The sequence below is a fragment of the Triticum dicoccoides genome, chromosome 4A, assembly GCF_002162155.2.
Source record: "Triticum dicoccoides isolate Atlit2015 ecotype Zavitan chromosome 4A, WEW_v2.0, whole genome shotgun sequence".
Taxonomy (NCBI): Eukaryota; Viridiplantae; Streptophyta; class Magnoliopsida; order Poales; family Poaceae; genus Triticum; species Triticum dicoccoides.
In genome coordinates, this window is record NC_041386.1 from 191,241,892 (window position 1) to 191,253,035 (window position 11,144).

The following is an 11,144-nucleotide window of genomic DNA, read 5'->3' on the forward strand; positions in this document are numbered from 1 at the left end:
TCTAGTACTTCACTTACGACGCGTTTGGTTCGCCAATTTCGCACCGCCTCCCGATTACATCGCTTCCCAAAAATGTTACGGGCATTTGGTTCGGCTGGGCCTGTTTCCGTTGCCATGTAATCGGATACGTCGCTTCGGAAAACCGAAAACAGGGCACACCGAGTGAAAACAGAAAACGCTCGTCCCCGTAATCAGATCCACTTTCCCTTCCTCCGCTCGTCCCGACCTCGCCTCCACCATGAGCTCTCCCCGTCGCCGCCACGACCTCCCCTCGCCATCGGAGTAGGAACGCCGGCCTCTCACTCCTCCGCCGCAAGATCCAAAGCCGGACCTCTCCAAGCTCCGCCCCAAACAGCTGGTCCCCTTTCTTTCCTCGACGCGAACCTTCCCTGGATCGGCATCTTCGACAAGAACCACGGTGCGCCACCTCCCCTCTTCCCTCCCTCCTCTTCTTCTCGTGCTCTAGTGCCCGGATCTATCGTTTCCTTTCTCCGAACTAGAAGATCCAAGCGTTTTGGCTGAACTGTACTCTGGTTAGGGCTTTAGACTTAGTAAACCAGTTGAGATTTGGGTACTGTTCATGAATGTGTGCATGACTGGAATATTTTGAGGGATTCGTTGGTGGAATTAGTAATTTTTGCTTCCTCGTCATACTGTGATTCGTTGTCCCCAAAAAATGAGGTGGTCAGATCCTTTTCTCTGTTGGATATAGATAAATAAAGTAGTTGTATTGGATCACACTGCATTGTTCTGTGCTTATATAGGCTGCTTGTTGTTCAATCAAAATTTGATGCTTGAGAATTGCATGGATTGCTCACATTGTATTGTACTGTACTACCTCACTGTAAATCTGATGCTTACTGCATTACCTAGATTTTCTTGTGGCCTTTTGTTTTGCGAGGGTGATACTATAAGAGAATAGCTATGGAGGAGATAATATGAATAATATGAGTCATGCATGCCCTTGATAGGGAAGAGGCTGCTTGTTCTTTAAAGAATAATTTGATTCTACAGTTTCTTGTGGATCACATATGCTGTACTGCACCGCTTTTGTGGCCTCAGTGAGAGTGTCTGATGTATCCTGTTTTAGTTTGTTAGGTTGCAAAAGAAACATGTTTGGAGCTGTCTTTCCTTTTCATCTCTATAGCTTTGCACTTGCCCTGTGGTGAGGCTGGTTGTTAAAACTCTGGTACTCGTTTGGTTTCTTTCTTAATTGATTGGAGACGGGGGTTTGACCCCTTATTATCGAAAAAAATATATGATGTACTGTACAGTACTCATATAGGTTGCTTGCTATTTAAGCAGAATTTAATGCTTCAGAATTCTTGTGCCCTTTGTTTTGCTGAGAGTAATTTCATGAGCTAAGGAATATATTGTACTATACTCATATATATATTTATATATACTCATATGACTTCAAGATACACAATATTTATAATTTTGTGCTGCATTTTTATTTTCAGCATTATGGCTCGTCTTCCTTTGGCCACCACGAGATCTCGACGAAGGAATTTAGCATTTAGGAATATTTCGATTAGCATCATGCTTATGTACTATTATATATGGTTATTATTTGCACTAGTCTATAAAAGGAGGTTGTGGAAGATAGAAAAGAGGATTATAAATAGAGAACTTAGAGCCGCACATTTGTACCAACTCATTGGCGAGAGTGATGTAGCTTGCATACAGGAGCTTCGCATGGACAGGAGGACATTCCACAAATTGTGTGAGATGGTTAGAGTTACTGGTGGTCTAGAGGGCACAAGGAACACATCGCTGGAAGAGATAGTGGCTACATTTCTCTACATAATATCACACCATCTAAAAAATTGAACAATCAAGAAGTTCTTTTATCGACGTGGTGAGACGATAAGCAGAAATTTCAATAAATGTTTGCTGGCTGTTTTGAAGCTGCACAACCTACTACTTAAGAAACCAGAGCCTATACCCAAAGATTGCACAGATAATAATTGGAAGTATTTCAAGGTAAATTATCTCTGCATGAAAATTTTAGTGTCGGTCAGATGATATAATCTGATTAGTAGTATAACACACTAATATTACTCATGATGTTCATGTTGTAGAATTGTTTGGGCGCATTAGATGGTACACACGTCAAGGTTACCGTCCCAGCTAATCTAAGAGGGAGGTATAGGTCAAGGCTGGCTGATATTGATACAAATGTTTTGGGTGTATGTGCACCCGACATGCAGTTTATTTATATATTACCTGGCTGGGAGGGTTCGGCACATGATGGTCGTGTTCTTAGAGATGCTATTTCGAGGTTGGATGGGTTTCGAGTCCCTCAAGGACAATACTACCTTGTTGATGCTGGCTACACAAATGCAAATGGATTTTTAGCTCCTTATCGAGGTCAAAGGTACCACTTAGGTGGTTGGACTGCACAAAACCCACCATGCAGCGTAGAGGAATATTATAATATGCTGCACGCTAGAGCTAGAAATATTATTGAGAGATGCTTTGGAAGACTCAAGGGCCGGTGGGCGATTTTGAGGTCTCCATCATATTTTCCTATCAAAACTCATTGCCAGATTATAATGGCATGCGCTCTATTACACAATCTGATTTTACAAAATATGGCTGAGGATCCACTCGCTGGTGAGGATGGGATGATGCAAGATAACATGGAAATCTTGGAGGGAGAGAACGATGAACCTGAATTTATCACTCATATATCAACATCTAATGAGTGGACTAATTTCCGGAATACTCTTTCTCAAGGGATGTATAATAGCTATAGAGCTAGAGGCCACTAAGGTTTGTGTTTTGGTGGATGATTGCAGATGTACATATATGCTTGTTTTAATTATAGAAATCTGAATATCTCATGAACTAATTTAACTTGTGCATTTTTAGGTATGGACAACATGGATAGCTCAAGTGTTGCACGTGGCAGGGGGAAAAACAAAAGAAAGTGGACAACAATGGAGGACGATGAGCTAGTCAATGCTCTCTATGATCTGTCATTGGATCCACGGTGGAAAGGTGATAATGGTTTCAAGAATGGGTAATCCTTAGTGCTGGAAAGTAGGTTGGCTGAAAAGGTACCTGGTTGTGGTCTTAGTGCTACCCCACACATTGAGTCAAGGGTGAGATACTTTAGGACCAAGTATGGAGCAATTGAAGTTATGCTTAAAAGAAGTGGGTTTTCTTGGGATGAGAATAGGAAAATGATCCAGTGTGAAAAGCAATCATACGAGGAACATTGTAAGGTATATAACTCCAGATGCCTATTACTTTTGCATTACATTTTCTACTTGTGGCCATATGGATTATCCAGCTGACATCTCTTGTATTACTACTTCTACTAGAAGTGAGGTCCTATTGGATACCTCCTTTCCCTTCCAGTCACATTATTTCATAGATATAGATTGGAGAAAGTGCTTTTTCTGGTTCACTGCATGATTTTTCTTTACCTTGTAAGTTGTCGCACCGCATGACCTAGAAAACTGAGAACGTATGGAACTTCTTGAACAATATTTTATCTATTTATTATGGTTGTAGTAGAGTTAACCAAAAATATGATTTTCGTGCTTATTGTATTTTGCAGCTTCACAATGTGGCCAAGGGCTTGTATGGTGTGTCGTTCCCTTATTTTGATAAGTTGGCTGCAATTTATAGCAAAGATATAGCTACTGGGGAGGGTGCGGAAGGTTTTGGCGAAGCTATAACAAATTTGCAGAATGAGATTGTCATTGAGGATGAGATGAATGATGAAGAGGAAGATGACAAAACGTCAAGAGAGACACCTAGACGGTCTGTTGACAGCCATGTCATCGCTGATTCTACAAACTCTAAGAAGAGAAAGAAAGGTAACGGGTCTCGTAGGTCAGAATCAACGGATCCTTTTCTCACCATGTTTGGAGATGTAAACAGCCAGCTGAAGAGTGTCACTCAGAATGTTGGCCAAATGGCAGCAACAATGGAACGCGAAGCTATTGCCCAAGAGAAAGCAATGGAGGAAGATCCTAGACAGAAGATTAAAGAGAAAGCTATCAATGAATTATCAAGGCTTGGATTCACTGGGACTGAAATCGTGAATGCTGCCAGCATATTTGCCAAAGCTCCAGAAGAAATGCATATGATGCTTGCACTCCCGCGGAATCTGAGGAGGGAGTATGTTAAGAAAATGCTTGGTAAGTTAAATTCATGCACTATTATCTTGTTCTGATGTTAAGTGATAGTTATGTGCTGTTATCTTGTTCTTTCTCTCTTAAAAAGAATAGTCTGAGCAATACTAAACTGTTATATGTCATACCTTTGTTGAACAAATCCCATGTGATGCGACTGAACTTGCTTGTATATATTCCAATAACTAGGCCATGCACATTGATTTATGTCAGAAATGTCCAACACTGCCATTTCAGTTTTTATTGTTTATTGTTAGGCAGATTTCATGTGTGTTGTCATGAACAGATGAAATCCAACTTGCTATTACAATATCCTTCTTAGATCTGGGGCATTCAAGATTTGTTTTTCATGGCAAATCATATATGCAAAGCTTCTACATTTGCAATTCTTCAGAACTACAACATGTCTTGTTTAGAGAAATGACAAATTTTTGTTGGTCCAATGATGTGCTAGATGATGCAATTAGAAGATAAGGATCTGCTGCTACTGGTGGTGATGAGGAGCTGATGATGTGGATAATGCAATTAGAAGATGAGGGACTGCTGGTACTTGTGGTGATGATGAGCTGATGTGGTACCAGATGGATATCACATGAAAAATGTTATTGCTACTTTTCAACAATGAGAAAATGATCTGTTTTGTTGGCTATTAATTATGCATGTGTTAATACATTTTTTGCTGATGACCCCATTTATGGAGTTAGCTTGAATTTGTTCAAATATTTATCTATTAAGATCCATCAGAAAAAATCTGTTACTTATGATATATGACATGGACATGTCAGCCATGTACTAATGCTATATTTTGTAATCCCAATACATGGGTCAACCAAATGCTGCACTGTATTCAGAATGCATACCTTTGTTCAACCAAACAGAAGACGTGTTCACTCAATACACCATCTAATACAGTGCAGTCTGAATACAAAGCTGAATACGTTACCATAGGCGAACCAAACGCGTCGTTATATCTTTTAGAGCATGGTGGTAGTTTTATTTTGAAGAAATAGATGAACTCTCATGCTTCACTTAGATTATTTTGAGAGTCTTAATAGCATGGTAATTTGCTTAAAATCCTAATATGCTAGGTATTCAAGATTAGTAAAACTTTCTTATGAGTGTGTTGAATACTAAGAGAAGTTTGATGCTTGATGATTGTTTTGAGATATGGAGGTAATAATATCAAAGTCGTGCTAGTTAAGTAGTTGTGAAATTGAGAAATACTTGTGTTGAAGTTTGCAAGTCCCGTAGCATGCACCTATGGTAAATGTTATGCAACAAATTTGAAACATGAGTTGTTATTTGATTGTCTTCCTTATGAGTGGCGGTCGGGGACGAGTGATGGTCTTTTCCTACTAATCTATCCCCCGAGGAGCATGCGCGTAGTGCCGAGGTTTTTGATGACTTGTAGATTTTTGCAATAAGTATGTGAGTTCTTTATGACTAATGTTGAGTCCATGGATTATACACACTCTCACCCTTCCATCCTTGCTAGCCTCTTCGGTACCGTGCATTGCCCTTTCTCACATTGAGAGTTGGCGCAAGCTTCGCCGGTGCATCCAAACCCCGTGATATGATACGCTCTTTCACACATAAACCTCCTTATATCTTCCTCAAAACAGCCACCATACCTACCAATTATGGCATTTCCATAGCCATTCCGAGACATATTGCCATGCAACTTTCCATCATTCTGTTCATCATGACACATTCATCATTGTCATATTGCTTAGCATGATCATGTAGTTGACATCGTATTTGTGGCAAAGCCACCGTTCATAATTTTTTTATACATGTCACTCTTGGTTCATTGCATATCCCGATACACCACCGGAGGCATTCATATAGAGTCATACTTTGTTCTAGTATCGAGTTGTAATCATTGAGTTGTAAATAAATAGAAGTGTGATGATCATCATTTTCTAGAGCATTGTCCCAACGCTACTAGGGAAAACCTTATACACAGAAATTTAGCAGTAGCGCGTGTCAAAAATGGGTGCTAGTGCTAAATAGCAGTACCGCGTGTCCGTAAACCGCGCTACAGATACAATAGTAGCAGTAGCGCGTGCGCATGAAAATGCGCTACCACTAATATCCCCTTTGCTAAACTGATAGGCTACGCATAGCAGTAGCGGTCTTGAGGAAAGCGCGCTACCGCTAGCACATAAGTAGCAGCGCGTTTCGCGCGGAGAGCGCTAGTGCTAATGGAAATAAAATAAAATAAAAAACAAATGGAAAAGTAAATGAAAAGGAAAGAAATAGAAAAAGGAAAAAGGAAAAAAAATAAAATGTAGAGCAAAATAAATGAGAAAGCGAAAAAAAGAGAAAGACGTAGCAGTAGCGTTTGTTCGTAAGAGGCGCTATAGCTAACGTAGCTGTAGCGCGTTTCCTAGACCCCCGCTGTAGAAACAGAAAAGGAAATAAGAAAGATGAAGGAAATTACGTAGCTATAGCAGTAGAGCGTTTTGTGAAAATCGCTATAGCTAACTTAGCTATAGCGCATTTCGCGAAAAGCGCTACCGCTAAGTTTGACTTAACCAAAAAACCGTTTCCCCCCGGCCACCACTTCTCCCCCAAATCCCTCGACCCACCCCGCTGTCGTCTGCCCGATTCACCGTCGCCCCACTTCGCCACCGTCTCCTGCCGACGTCGTCTCCCCCGGAGCCACGAGAGCCGCGCACCATCGACACCACCGGAGCCGCCCCCAACGGCACCGGAGCAGCGCGGCCTCATCAACGCCACCGGAGCCGCAGTCGACGCCATCGGAGCCACAGTCGACGCCACCGGATCCACCCTCGCCACAACTGCCTCCCTCGCTGTCAGCGGAGACGCCCCCGCCTCCCTCGCCACCACTGCCTCCCGCGCCACCACCGGAGCCATCCTCTGTAAGCCCCACCCCTCCTCTCTCTCTATCTCTAAATTAGTTAGGTTAATTTAGTTAGGAAAAGAATTTAGTTAGGTTAATGAGTTAGGTTAATTTGACAGAGATGCCCCTGCCTCCCTCGCCGTAGGAAAAAATTGTATATGCTTAACTAGGGCAGTAGGGTTAGGGTTGTAGTGTTTAATTACAAATGTTAGGAAAGTAAGGTTTAACTAGATGTTAACTAGGGTGGTAGGATTTAGTTTAGAGAAAAAATCAATATAAAAATATAAATTTCTATTAGTGTTGCAAGTCTAGTAGGTTCTTAATTTTTAGTGAATTTTTATTAGAAAAAAAATTTAGGACATAATTTGAGTTCTAGGGTTCATCCATCTATATTTGGTTTTTGAATTGAGTTTCAGAGAGCATGAGATTTGTGTAGATTTTCTTGAAGTGTCAAACACTAGGAGATGCAAATTTGAAGTGGTCATGATATATGAAAAATCCTAAATTGTGTTTGCTCATTGATCATAATCGACATTGAAGTGGTTCGATTGTGCCCAAGTGGCCTTTTGTTGTTTCCAGGGAATGAAGCCGAGTGGCCTATGTTTTACCAGAATGTTGATTCATTTCCATTCCGGCAAAATTCAGGTTCTCGATTTGTCCACTTTTTAGCAAAGGTCATGCCGAAATTTTTCGTGAATTTCGGCATGACTTGTGCTACAAACTAGGACATATCGAGTGCCCGGGATTTGCCGCACCGGGAAGGAGTGAACGTTCCTGCAAAACAATAGGCCTTTTGATGTCATTATTCATTATATTAGGTCTAGAATTAATTGACTAGATTTAATCGTAGGAAACATGACTAGCAACGATGAAGGATAGGGTTCTGGAGATTGCGACGATGTCTACCGGGCGGCAGCCAATTTTTTTAGCCTTGCCGACATCGAGACCGGCGCTGAGACTCAAACCAGCATCGAGACTGAGACTGAGACCGGCGCTGAGACTCAGACCAACGCTGCCTCGGGGAGCGGAGCCAGTGTAGAACCGAAAGCAAAGAGGTAACGGCCTCCTAACAAACTCAGGAGTACTAGACTGGTGGTCACGGAGGTGGACGGCGACAATTTTGAGCCAAAGGCGCCCGAGGAAGCGCGTCAATGCTACGGCAATCAGATAGGCTGCATCGTATGGACAACAGCCACCATCAACAATGAGAAACTACATAAGATAGAAAATATGAGGAGCTCCCTCCTAAAGAAGTTTCACCAGATATTCTTGTTCCCGGGACGGAATGAGAAGGACTATAAAGATCCAGATGAGGACCCAGCAATGAAGAAGATAAAAAAACACGCCATGACCAAGTTTAGCGACGCGTTGGCCGCCTGGAAAAATCGAGTGAAAGCCAAGATCATTGACAAGAAGGAACCCTACTCCGAGATTGTAAAGGATAATCTGACAATCATGGAAGAGCAGTTTCAAATATTCAAGGAGGCTTGCGAGGCCAAAGCTGCCAAAAAAGTCGAAGTACATGAAGCGGCTTCAAGAGAGGAACATTGGGAGCCACCACCTCGGAATCCGTGGTTACGGCGGAAAGAGGTCCAAATGGGCCAAGGAGGATGCGGAAGCCGCGAGTCTGGGCATCCCAGACCCCTTCGCGGATTTCACCGTCCCGCAGGAGCATGACGTCCTCAGGGCCCAGCACTGTTGGGACCCAGTGAAGAAGGTTTACGAGACAAAACCGGTCATTACAGAGTTCATGAGATTGCTGGTAATTTTAGTTTCTGATCAATTCGACTGCACATGTTAGTCATATTTGTAAACGATCCTTGTGCCTTTTGCAGAGAGAGCAACACCAGATTGCGGCCGAAAGCGACTCGCCATCTGAGGCATTGGCGAGGCCCAAGTGGGACACTCGATTCAACCGGGCGTTGAACATATTGAAACGACAACCGGTGGATACTCGACCATCATATGGACGCGTGCACGGTGTCGGAGACGGCGCCACGTGGAAGAAGTACTACCGAGAGACCACGGAGGAGAGAAAGGAAAGACAGAGGTTAACTGAAGAAAACATCGACAAGAAGGTTGAGATTACGGTTGAGAAGAAATCATCTCAGACAGTCGCAACAGCGGTAACTGCTGCAAAACAGGTGGTTGCATATTTGTCTACTTCCTTGGTGACCGGCGTTTTCACTTGGACAAGGCAAAATCCAGAAAAAATGCAGAGGACTTTCCCCTTGCTGACTTCTTGGGGAGCAGCTCGACTAGCCTTGCACCAGCACCTGCTCCCGCACCGGCTCCCGCAACTGCTCCCGCATCGGCTCCCGCATCGGACGTGCTCGGTGGTGCTTCGTCTTTGGCTGAGCTCGACGCCCTCACAGTATCTGTCACACTGGCCCCCTTCAATATAAATGTATAATCTCCCGTTTTCGTTGCCTTTCGGATGTCTCACATCGCAGACTTTTCTTTGCAGGCCGACGAAACCCCGTGCACCATATTGTACACCATCGGCGACCAGAAGGTGGACGTGGGGAAGGCGACGATAATGAAGCTGAAGGAACCATTGTTCCACAGCCGGCCGATCCCCCCGAACGTCTTCAAGGTTTCCGTGGCCAGTGTCAAACCGGGCCACAAGAATTTGCCTCCTCCAATACTAGTGGGGGATGACGACGAGACACCACGACGGCTTGGTGATTGTTGCAATGGGTGGGTCTTGTTGTGGCCAAAGAGTCTGCTTCGTCTGGAGGCGGCCGGGAGCACACCCACGAGCACGCAGCCTCAGCAAGGTATGAACATCAACACCCCACCTACCCAACTAGCGTCGGGCGTCGGGTTGGGTGATAGCGGACGAGGTAAGGAGGAGGCTCCATTAGTCGCTGATGACGTTACCATGGATGAGGATGAGGACGATGATGGCGCTGAACAGTATGTCTATACTGGCGCCTCCTCAGGGTTTGAGCGTCATGAGTCGGTGCCTGAATTGCCGTCTCAAAATATTATGGACGACCTTCCGGTAATAAAGAAGTCTAGGAAGTGTCAGGACCCCGACTCGATGTCACATCGATCTAGCCTGTAGCACCTCATATCACTTTGCGGCCTCACGCACGGTATCCCCACGGGTGTCGCCTTACCTTTGCCCGGGACCGTTTGCGCCTTTTGGCTCACGTATATGATAGTGTCGCTAGCATCCATATGATAAGGAGCCCGGGCTGACATGACTAGTCGTAAACCCAAAGTGGCACAGACTTACAGGGACAGTCATCCATGACCCAGCATCGAACGTGTCGGTCATCAGCGAGTGAATCCAGGCTGTAGCACTGGGCTAGCAGGACTCCGGTGAACCGGGCTATAGCGGGCTAACAGGACTCCGGTATTCATCGCGTGACATTTCCCCGAAGGGACAGACACAGGAACGAAGAAGGACACATGCCGGCCAGCCTAAGTGTTCCGGAGCAGTAGCAAGCTACCATGGCTCGGTGGAAACACTAGGAGACATTTCCCGGTAAGAGAGGCTACTAAAGATAAACAACTAGATAGTCAGATCCCACACATACCAAGCATTTCAATAACATACACACAATATGCTCGATATGTGCAATACAACATGGTATCACAAAATGACTCTACGACTCAAGTAGTTTATTCATTAGGCTCCGAGGAGCGAGATATTACAAACAGGGGTCTCATGACCCAACAATCAGAGCATACAAATCAAAGCACAAGCGGAAGCTATCATGTCTGAGTACAGACATCTATAAATGAAAAAGGCTGAGAAGCCTGACTATCTACCAGATCCTGCCGAGGGCACAAGATCGTAGCTGAGGTAACAAGCTAAACGTCGAAGTCCAAGCGGAACTAATAGTGAGACTGAAGTCTCTCTGCAAAAACATAAAATAGGCAAACGTGAGTACAAACGTACCCAGCAAGACTTACATCAGAACTAACTACATATGCATCATTATCAACAAAGGGGTGGTGGGGTTTAACTGCAGCAAGCCAGCTTTGACTCGGTGGCTATCCTGAACTACGACTGCAAGTAACTCTTTTGGGTGGCGCACACGAGTCCACATATTCACCATATCAATACACCACTATGGATCCGCTCCCGTCTCCCTACGGGAATGCCATCCATA

At 44.0% G+C, this 11,144-nt stretch overlaps 1 pseudogene; it reads left to right on the top strand.

Moving 5' to 3' along the window:
* The first annotated feature begins 218 nt into the window (after positions 1 to 218).
* On the top strand, positions 219 to 4,247 carry LOC119283475 (annotated as a pseudogene).
* Positions 4,248 to 11,144: the final 6,897 nt, after the last annotated feature.